The sequence below is a fragment of the Nicotiana tabacum genome, chromosome 3, assembly GCF_000715075.1.
Source record: "Nicotiana tabacum cultivar K326 chromosome 3, ASM71507v2, whole genome shotgun sequence".
Taxonomy (NCBI): Eukaryota; Viridiplantae; Streptophyta; class Magnoliopsida; order Solanales; family Solanaceae; genus Nicotiana; species Nicotiana tabacum.
The window spans coordinates 22,364,822-22,376,770 of NC_134082.1; the positions used below are offsets into that span (position 1 = coordinate 22,364,822).

Here is an 11,949-nt window from a genome sequence, read left to right on the forward strand (position 1 = left end):
ATTATTCGTATCAACTGGAACGCTTAATTTCCATTACCATTACGTTAAATGAAACGGTCAATAACCGTTACTATATCTATTAAATCATTACGGCTATTATAGAAATGGCAACGATTTCTTTAAGATATTGCAACAGTTGAACTACCTATTGCAACGGTTTTAGATTATTTTGGAACAGTTTGCAAGTCCTATGGCAACGGTTCTGTTAGCTATTGTAACAGTTTAATTGAATTGAAAATATTGCCCCTTTTCTAAATAAAGATTTACATATGTATACAATAAACTATAAAACACTAAAAATTATATAAATAAAAAATGTTTTAAAATGTCTTGATAACAAACATTCCTAAAAACCGCCACATGCATCTACAACAATCAATAATTCAAAATTCTCTTAAGTAAGGTCTAGATCTTCATCACCGCCTCTGTCTTTCATTTCTACTCCACCTACAAAAGAGTATAAATAAAGTCATTATCCCTTCAAGAGAATCCTATCTAAAAATTCACTTGGTCCACAAAACCAAGGGTAAAAAGAAAGTATAAAATTCTGCATTAAACCCCAAAATTGGATGGCAAAATATTGGTTTATCCCATAATATACGGACAAAGATATTCCGGAGATAAGGCATCATCAACACATAAAAAGATACTCCCAAGAATGCAAAATTCCAAAAAACAGTTCACAAGAAGTACAAAAAGACACACGTCTACCACACGCCAATTAATAAGGCAAATAACTAAATCAACTTAACAAGTAATTTGGAACTCAACTTAACAGATCAGTGAAGAGGAGAGAGAGTAAATATTACATGTTTCATTAGGAAAGAACCAAGAATCTCCTAGAGACATATTAAGAACCCATCTCAGACGATAATGGAATGCAGTACCAATTCTATTTGACAATAATGGAATAAGACTTCTGACATTATTTTTCAAAAGTAAATTGTGTTTCATGTATATATTAATAAAACTAAGGTGTCAAATGTATGCTATTACTCTCATTCATGGAGGTTTAATACTCTTGTACTTGACTAATTAGCAGGGAAGTCACCTTTAGATCTATCTAGCAGCTACGTAATTCCTACAGGCAATGTATCAACTCCAGAGGATGGCAAGATTGGTAACTAAGCAGCCCTGTACTGGATGCCGCAGCTACGTAACTCCTACAGGCAATGTATCATCTCCATATCTGATTCAAGTAGCTTTTTAAAGAGCCAATGGAAAATTTTATGAGGCAGAAACGGAAATATACATATAGCGTCGGCTCATACACAACGGCCATTTTAAAATAGACATCGCTGGTAATCAGTAAATCAACGAATTTTCACAAACACATAATATGCACATAAACAGAAATCATTAAATCAAATTGATAATTGAGATAGCGGCGAGTGCTGTTGAAGAGATGCGGGAGAAAAGGGGACAATGACGAAACAATTGTCAAGAATGGGGGACTTTAGAGTGTCCCAGTAGAGTATTGCCAAGGCATATAACTCGATTTTCCATGGAAGTTCTGCTTAAATAACTAATTATGTTTGATATTTGAACCAAAATCATGGCATAAACTTTAGAGTGTACCGATCTCAAATGCCATTAAAAGGTGTACTTCAGAGGACAAGAAGTGTGCAAAGCAGAAACAGTTAAATCACCCAAGAAGTATGCAAAGCAGAAACAGTTAGAATATTCAAAGGACAAAATGACACAGATATACATTCTAAGGCAGGTGTTCAGGACAACTAGATCTAAAACAGCTGCAAATATTGCCCAAAAATACAGCAAAACAGATGCAAATATCGCCCAAAAATGCAGCAAAACAGCTAAAGAAATCACCTTCCCAAAGCTTCTGCAAAATTCAGCAATTCTCCTTCCGAAACCAACCCAAAAATATGGCAAAACCCAGCTGAGAAGCCAGTCGTGCAAGCTTATAATAAGCTGGATCATCCTACTGCTACAGCTGGTGATTCAACTAATAAAACCAGCTGATCTTAATGCTAAAGTTGTGAATCATGAATTGCAAGAATATATGGTACTGAAGTGTTGGAGGGTACAACTGATAATAGCACTGATGATATCGCCCACTGATGATAATATCCAGAAGATGGGCTATCCCCCTTCTTATTCATTGGCATATACGGAAAGCAAGATGCAAAAAGAAAATATGAATGTGAAAGAATTTATGTAACAAGAGCTATCCAACAAATATGTTGTGATGCAACCATCATCCTCCATAAACAGTTCAGCCAGATTGAGGTCACTACTCCCTAGAATACTTTGGTTACACAAGCTGAAAGGGCTACTCCGCAGATGAAGATAATCAAAGTACTATGGAAATTTCCCCTAGAAAGCGCAACTAAAATAAGTACTGATGCTAGTACTACCTTTTAGAAGCAGATATCAGAAGCTACAGGCTATGTTGAGACATCAACCAGCTGCTGAAACTGCTGATTCTAAAACTACAGCTGGTAAACAAACTTTATCCATAATGTCGTCGGCAACAAAACAACCAAAAGGAGGGGCTGACCACACAAGAGAACAACATGAAGACACGATGAGGGAAGAGGAGTTAAGTGATGAACCTGTCCAGAAGTTAAACGAGCTAAACACTCAAGGATCTGGTTCGTTAACACGACAAGTTGGTATAGCAAAGGAAGGGGAAAGTAGCATTTAGATTTTAGATTCATATTTCAATTTTTGCCTTAATCTACAATCATAATACTTCTTTCAACAACAACAATATACCTAGTGAATTCTTACAAGGCGGGGTCTAGTGAATTCTGTGTTTTGATCAAGCAGCATAAATATATTGAAAATAGGCATAATTATAGGAACACAAATCTCATTCTAATTGGTAAAAGTTAAATTGAAAGTCGCTTTCATTACAAGTAAGGAATCTTAATTCCCTTTAAGTTGCAAATGTAGCAGTTAAAAGTGTTCCAAGCTTAAACTTTTATCCTGCACCTTTATCTAATTAAAGTCTAAACCACAAATTATCTATTAATGCTACGACCATTTCCAACAGCCAAAAGGACATAACAACTCCAATAACAACAGTTCCACAATCAAATTACCAACAAAAAAAACAGTTCCACAACCAATAATTTTGCACTGGAAATTATTTTCGACCCCAACAAAACTAATTACAATAGCAGAAAAATGCACTGGAAATAGCAGAAATCAAACAGATTCTGCAAAGTAAATCTTTAGCTCCCATTCTTTTCCACGCCAATAAGTTTCCCAAGTATTGAAACATGTCTGCTCTTTCTAACTAGATGCTCACAACCATTGTTCCAAATAGTTCCCAAATTTTTTCCAAGGACAGTCAATTAATCGAGTTAATAAACAAAATAAACATGAATTTCGACAAATCGATAGGAATACAACAGATCTGCAAAACCATATAAAAGGGGAAACCACATTGTATGCAGCTGGAAAAAATAGTACGAGTTAAAAAATTAATTACTGTAAGAAATAAAATATAAAAATAACAGTTACCAAATCAAAAAATATTAAGAGTTTCAGAAAATAATACTCTAGAAGAGCGGAAGGTTACCCGAATTAGACGTACGAAGTAGAAACTCGATGCGAGCTAGTAAATAAGTAGAAACTCGATGCTAGGGTTTTTGAAAGGAAAATGAATTTTGAGTAATTGAGCAAACAGAGAGCGAGCGAGTCGGTAATGGCGCTGACAAGCGAGAAGAGCTGTTGACTGGAGGAGATCGTATTGGAGGAGATGATAATTTGGAGCTGCTCTAATGGTTATCTTCTGCAGCGTTTTGACCTCCTTTTGACTGAGATTTGGACCCATTTTCAGAGGTGATTGTTTTGAGGTCTTTTTGACTGATTTTCGCTGGGGTATTTGGGGCTGTTTTTTTGACTGATTTCAAGGTGATTTGGGCTAGTTTTTGCTGATTTTTGGTGGTGAAGATGATTGGAAGAGATCTCCTTGTAATTTCCGATAGTGAGCTTGTACCCTAATTTTTAGGGGTTTACGTATTTCATAGTAGTATTTTATTAGGTATAAAAACAAAAAAATAAAATTGAAAATTACATGGTGGGCCCCTTTCATTTTAGCGGGTATAGAAAATTTGGGTGAAAAATAAGGAGGGAATTAATAACTGTAACAATAGATATAACAGTTACCATAGATTGATTTATTGCTACGGTTCTACAAAACGTTGCCATATATACCTCTATCGGAACGGTTTTAAGACTATTGCAATGGCTCAGTAGCTAAGTGTCCCGGTAGTTCTAATAATATTTTGTAACGATTAAAACCGTAACAATAGACTACCTATAGCAACAGTTACTAATCCGTAGCAATAAAAAGAGTTGCCATAGTTCCAATTTCTAGTAGTGGGAACAAGTGCATAATACAACAATTGTCTGCTTGATAGGTATGATCCATACAGTGCCTTCTCATCTCCAGAATGAGCATGAAACCACACTACTACCACTGGAAAATGATACAACACTATACAACTACTTAGATAATCAGCAAGCCACAGTTGTATGCCAAATTCAGAAAAGGCAGCACTTAACTCCAGACTACTAACATGCAATATGAGCTCATTCACAAAGTGTGTATCAATGAGGAACCAGTATGCAATACTATTTGTTCCACAACAGCAGTACCAAAACCTACTAGCTAGAAGTCTTTCACCTTGTAAACTTGACAGTTAAGGGAGAGTTCAAAGAAATTGAAAAAGGCTAATGAGACTTTGAGAACAATATGAGAATAAAGTTTGTAAGGTTGTGAAATTTATCTATTTATAGAGGTTATTTAAGCGTGCTGGGAAGCCAAAAGGCCGACCGTCAGTCGCCTCCAATTAATGATTTTGGGAATCGCACAAAAGCAACTTTTTAGTCACTTCAGCCGCTGATGTCACGATATTGGCATCAGGATCAAGGCATTATGGATTAATTTGTCAAAAATCATAAAGGGCAGCCTATAAGTCGAATTCGAGCAGAGTATCCACTCGATTACTAAGCCCAAGGGCTATCCGAGTTTGAGGAATTTCTCACTCGAAGACTGTGAAAAGGCCTAAGGGCTATCTTTATTACAAGTTCGAAAAAATGCCTGCTCGACTACAATGCTCTGCAAAGCTCAAGGGCTACCCGAGTTGGAGAAATTTCTCACTCGGGGACTGCAAAAATATCTAAGGATTAACTTTATTTCAAGATCTTGCTCTCATCTAACTTGGACTCGAGAATCACGATGTTCCGAGTTCACATTTAAGCTCAACTACGAGAAACTAGAGGGGTATTATATTGATTGATTAAAAAATCTAAGGGTTTATTATGTCCTAAGCTCGGTATTTGGGCTAGTCATTAAAATCATATAATCGAGTTTTTTACAAGTAAAGACAGAATAAAATTCAGCACAGGCTGAAAGGGATACAAAAGGATCCTTTTATACTTCCAAGAAATGACTACAAAGTATAACTACGACACCTACGAAGGATACTTACATAGGAACAAAGAGGCAAAAAACAAAATCCAAAGAACCTAATGCATCTTTAAGACCACGTCCTCGAGAGCGTCGTCTTCGGAAATCTTCTTTCTAGGGGCACCATTTTTTATCTTTGGAAATGTTTGTATGCCCGAAGAGATTTAGGGCAGAAGGCCCTCGATAAATGTAACTATATCTCCAGCAGTCGAGATTGAGTATTCCGCTGAAGTTTTGGGCCATAATACATTAAAAAGAGCAAGCAAAAGGAAAAGAGCAGAAGGAAAGGCCAGAAGATGTAGCTCCATCTTCTATCACAAGTAAAACCAAAAGGGGTTGCAAGATGCACGTGCAAAAATCAAAGAGTGTTAGTCCTTGGAACATTGTTCCGGTGTAGGATGCAAAAGTTAGTAGATGATAGTGCCACCTCATTCCATAGAAAGCAAAAGGAATGAAGCGCCACACCAGGTTGAAGTTAAGAGAGATGAGCAACAGTGTAAAGTTCGTATATCTTCTATTGCGGAAAGGATTTGATGCCCTTCTCTCGTTGTCTCGAGCCGAAATTTTGAAAAAGAGAGCCTTGGCGTAACTGGTAAAATTGTTGCCATGTGACCTTGTGGTCACAGATTTGAACCACAGAAATAGGTGATTAGAGGAGGAAGTAAAGAAGGGAAAGGACTAAAAGTAGATGAAGACGGAATAAGTACAGTTTTTGTTCAGCCAAGTAGCCTCTTATTTATAGAAAGCCGACGATGGAACCGGCATCACAAGTGGCCAACAAATGCTGAAACGCATTTGATGTTTTGGGGAAGCACATTGACGTGACATTTCCGATCACTTCAAGCACCTACGTCATGGGCATCACGTCATCGCGAGAGGTTAGGGAAAATCGAGGTCAAATCGTTTCTTATCATCTTATTCTAAGAAACGCGGGGACTATCTGTATACGGTCGAAATCGGAGAGTTCAATTTCGAAGACTTGATCATACACCGAGCTTGAGTTCGGGAAGCTCGAAGTAAGAATCGAGCTTGGCCTGGATGTACGCACCTCGAGAAGCGAATCGGAGACCCGTCATGATCTGCCTCGAGGGCAATACAATTTCGATATATGGCACTAAATGTGTTAAACGGGTGGGTCGGGCCGCTATTTTTTGGACCTGTACGGGTTACGGTCCGGGCCGGTTCCGGGTTGGTTCTTAACGGGTTTAACGGGTTCGGGTTCATCCGGGTAAAATTGAACCGTAAGGTTTACGGGTTGAAGGGGGCGGGCCGGGTTTAGTGTATTTTTAATTATTTTTTTTGGAATTTTGTATAACTATTGTAGGTTATACTAGTACAAAGTATTAACATAAAGAATACAAGGAAGATGGGGAAAAATGCACTTGTTGCAAGTGCTACATTTATTTCATAATTCAAACTTACAAATTGAAAGATTTACATTTTTTACAACAAGTAAATTCAAAGGTTTTGCATTGCCTTAGTAAGTTCTTCATAATCAATATGAACTGATTGACCTTCTTCTGGAGTGCTAAATTCATCTGACATGTGTTAGAAGATGAATTGAAGACTTGAAGTCTTGCAAATTGGAGAATGAGAGAAATTGAGATTGAGAAATGAGTATTGAGTGAAGAAATGAAGAAGAGGGGATGGGAGGTATTTATAGTTTTAGAGAAGGTTAGTTTTGTAAATTGAAAAAGGGTTAAAATTTTTTTAAAAAAAGGCTATTTGTGCAATTTTCCGTTGGCCAACGAACCAATTCAAGGTCTGACCATTGCCAACAGTCAATGGGGCCCACTTATTTCGAAAATTAAAAAAAAAAACAAAAAAAATTCTAGCCGTTGTACCAGGCCGGTTAACCCGGTAAGGGTAATTGTTCATTGGACCGGGTTCAACCGGTCCGGTTACCCGTTTTAAAATTCTAAACGGACCAACCCCATCTACCCCTCCTACCCAGTCCAGTGCAGCCCCCTTTTAACCGGTCCGGGCCGGTTCCGGGTTTAACCGGTCTGGGTCGGTCCAGAAACGGGTCAACCCTGCCTGTTTAACACCTATTTATGGCACTCAAGAAAGAGCGAAAATTTCTCAAGGACACGTGGGTCAGGGCATAAATTATGGGATAAGATTTATACGAAATAGTACAAGTTCGTACTAGGTTGTTATACAGCTGTACCAATAGAATTCTTTACCATAATTGGAGTATCATATTAGGGTTTTCCCCTCCTATATAAAGGGGACCCCAAGCATTTGTAAAGACCATCTCATTGACTGATATAGAACATTCTATTCTGCTTTTCTCATTTACTATGCTCCACCGTTGTTCTTCAACTTTATTGTTTTTACTTTATTGTTCCTGAGACAATCGAGCTCGATGTCCTTATTGCTCTAATAATACTGGTTTGGTTCATCAATTCTTCTTACTTAAACCTAATACTACTTGTATATTCACTAGTATTGAAGTAAATCACATATCTTTAAAACCACAAATTATATTTAATTGTTACTCTCATTTTTTGAGGTAAACACTCATTTAACAGCCTCTTGCAGAAATGCAGGGTAAAGCTGCGTATGATAGGCCCTTGTGGTCCGATCTTTTATATTGGTATGAAATATAAGAAAGTATAACTTATATACAAAATTTTGTTTTACTTATGCGGCATTTGGTTTCTGGTATAAAATCTAATAAAGTGTATTTTAGTTTGTTAAACTCTGAAAATCTAATAAGGTGCATTTTTAGTTTCCGAAGTTAAACTCCAAAAATCAGATATTGTCTATTAATTTTGGTATAACTTATCCACAAATCTTATGCATTATTATGTACAAGATAAATGTGGATAAGAATATGTTAGCGATATATGAATAAGAATATCAAAAGACAAAACCATCCTTAAATTGGTAAATTTTGCATAACAATCCATATATTTTAATTTATCGTGCAGTAATTAATGTATTATTTCTAATTCACCATATAACGATTCATAAATCACATAAACAAGCCGCCATTCAAATTTTAATTGCCATTATCTAATATTTAATATTCGATCATTTATTATAAGTTTATAACAATATATATATATGGGTAATATCAGTTCATAATTTAGTTAATATGTTAACTTTTCAAGTCTATAGAATAAGAGAGAGAGAGAGTACCGAGTAGGATTTTCACAAATATAAGATGTAACTGAAAAGAATTTTACTATTAATGTCCAATAACCGCAACAACTACACCCATCCAGAAAGTTTTGCTAGAAGCCTTACTCAAAATTTAGAAGAATTTATAATAGACATAGATAGTGGATTCTATTCTATAATAGATCTAGCAGTACATTTTATCTACCTAGAACAAAATAACAGCAGCTGTTTAGATAAATATAGAAAACAACTATACCTAATATCGGAAATATTCAGATATCATCAGTCAACCTACTCCCACTACCAGAGAAGAAGGTTTCAAAGAAGGAGAAGAATATACTACTAGAAAATTTTTATAAATTTTATCGTCTTTTATTGTTTCGTCTTTTATTGTTTTTAGATTTTACCATTTTCTTAACTTCTATTTCTTTAACCTCACCCTGGCCATGGTTAAACACTTATACACTTTCTTCATTAATTGGGTTTTTTAACCAGTTTTTTCCTAGGAATTTACAGGTTAATCCATCATTGTTGTTAAGAAATTGGGAAGCTAACCATATACTAAGAGTGTTCTATAATAATTTAATGTACAGACATAGTGTTAACTAATAATCATAAGAACAGTAAAATACAAACTAATTAACAATCATAGATTTAGTAAAATACAAACTGGGGTAATGTTTATCAGAAACATAATTTAGATAAAGATGAATAACTTACATGCTTATAGGAGAGAGATTTCCCTTTCGGGAAACCCGAAAACCTTACTGAAAACTTTGAAAATTACTTCGTACAAGCTGATGAACTTATTTTTCTTACAAACTTAGAGGAGGAGGGAAAATTACTATATTATACATAGAGGTATTTTACAAAGATGGTTGAGAGTTTTTTGGATAGTTTGAGAGGATGGATTTTTTTGAACGGTTCACTGGTTGTTCTTTTTTTCTCGATGCTCTCCTTTCTCTTCATTTTTCTCCTTTTATAGATAGAGAGTTTGAGCCGGACTTGAAAATTGGATTTCAAAATGTGTTAGGAATCCGTCTATCAAGCTTCGTAGGGTACAACTTTGGGCCCCATCTGCACGTTGCTTTGTCGAAGATTCCTTTTTTATGCGCCCTTTTAGTCCACTCAACTTTTTTGGCTTGTCTTTTAGTGTCATTGTCTGGTCACATCATCTTCGTCTTTTAGCACAACTGTCTTCTTTTCTGGTACCAGTCTTTTCTTCGTCTGGTCTTTCTTTCCACTTTTTCATTATTGGTCTGGTCTTGTCTGGTCTTCTTTTGTATTGTTGGTCTTCTTCTTTGCCCTATTCTGATGGTTTTATGTATCTAGATTATGGATGGCTTCTGAGTCGAAACTTATACTAGAATCATAATCATTCGGGTCTTGGGCATCTTGATAATTTAGATAGTCATTAGTTTCTTCGGAACTTTTCTCCCTTCTTGAATTTAATCTCGGACTTGGACTTGGACTTCTTGGACTGAGACTTGGATTTTTAACTATATGCTTGTCTTGTTCTTCTTTTTCTTGGAAAAAATTCTCTATTGTCTGTTTAATTATTTTTTCTATTTTCTCATTTTTTTTCTTTTTTGATATCACTCCTTTTTTCTTTAGCAGTTCTCCTTGCGTTAAGGTCTTTGGTAATCTTCTTCTTAATTGTCCTTCATCTTCACTTTTTGGCAAAGTGACAGCCATCAACGGATTTGATTTGTCTTTACCTGTTACCGTTTGGACCGGACTAGCTGTTTCACTATCCGATACAGTGGATCTTACTGCATTCATTGGGGAATGCACACACATCTCATCCATTTTTGTTTGAGATGGAGAACTCTTTGGACTGTTCATTTCTGAATCCGGTTGTGGTATAATCTGAGTCTGCGAGGTTGTTTGAGAGGTTGACTGTGATTGTGTTAACTCGAACCTCAATGCTTGTATCCTGTGTTCTAATACCTTTACTTGCTCGATGAGCTTCGTCTTTTCTTGTGTCAGGATGTCATTCTTTTGGTTTAACCGTTTGAAGGCTTCTGTCATTGACGAGCAGTGATCGCAAAATATTATTTTACCATCGTCTTTGCGGATGTTGTATTGAGGGGTTTTCTCTGGATTTTGTCTTAGAGCTGGGGTAATATAGTAATTTGGTCCTAATACTCCTCTTGCATAATCTAATGCTTCAGTAAAATCATTAAATCCCTTAAAAAGAGGTTTTTCTATGTCTTTAATAGAGTCTAATACTTCTAACCATGTCTGAAAAATACCTTTCGTTTTTCCATGTATAACTACATAATACTTAAACCTTTTATCTTGATTTTTGTCTGTAAAATATTGACCAAAAGCGTTAAGTGCTGCTATAAAATATTTTGTGTCTTTTTTATTATATGATATCCATAAGTTATCAATTAAGCACCGTTGGGGTCTGTCTATGACACATTCTGATAAAATTCTAAAAGACATATTAGATGGTGGAAAACATATAAGACTATGTTTCCCAAAATTTATTCTTTCTAAATTAGTCTGTTCTAAGAGAGACTGTGGCTTAAAATGGAGATTACCTAAAACTGTCTGTAAATATTTGTCTAAGGGTGAGGTTTGAATGCCCTTCCCTTTGTCTGTAGTCTTTGAAACTGCTGGTCTCATGCTGTACATACAAAATATGCTTTGTTAATTGATCATAATTTTAAGTCTACTTAATTGATCTGCTAAATTATTATCTTTTCCTTTAATGTGTTCAAAAACTAAGTTATATATTGATATAGTATCTATAAAATTTAACCATCTTCTTCTACTGCTATTTTTTGTATTTATTTTTTGATGAAACTTTACTATTGCTTCACAATCAGTTCTAATTGTTACTTCCTTTTTGTTTAGTATGTATAATTTAAAACTATTCAATCCATAGATTACTGCTAATATCTCTGCATCTATGCTACTCATATTTCCCTTTTCTTTATATTTTCCACTTTGATAAGCACATATTTTTTCTGTATTTTTTTCACTATATTTATTTGGTTTTGCTTTTAAAACTGCTCCCCATCCTTCAAAACTACCGTCTGTTTCTATAATTAAATAATCTGTTTCTAATGGAATGTTTAAGTCGGGGATATTCTTTATCTTTTCTTTAACTTTCTGTACTAGTTTAATGTCTTCTGTGTTAAAGTGTTTTTGTCCTGTAGAACCTGTCTTAGCGTATAATGGCCCTGCTATTTTTCCTAAATCTTTTATAAAATTTCTCGCATAATTCACTATACCTAAGAATTTTTGTAATTCTTTGGTGTTATCTAGTTTATCTGGCATTTCTAGGGCCTTTTTAGCAATATGGGGTTGTAATTTTATTTTTCCATCTCCTAAAATTACTCCTAGAAAGTTTATGTAGTTTT

The 11,949-nt window shown here is 35.3% G+C and overlaps 1 long non-coding RNA gene across 1 annotated transcript; it reads right to left on the reverse strand.

Annotated features, from left to right (window-relative positions):
• Positions 1 to 205: 205 nt before the first annotated feature.
• LOC107809839 (uncharacterized) lies at positions 206 to 9,512 on the reverse strand. Its single transcript, XR_001653491.2, has 2 exons — positions 3,551 to 9,512; positions 206 to 447 (listed from the first exon to the last, which is right to left on the reverse strand). It is a non-coding gene; the product is annotated as an uncharacterized LOC107809839 (long non-coding RNA).
• Positions 9,513 to 11,949: the final 2,437 nt, after the last annotated feature.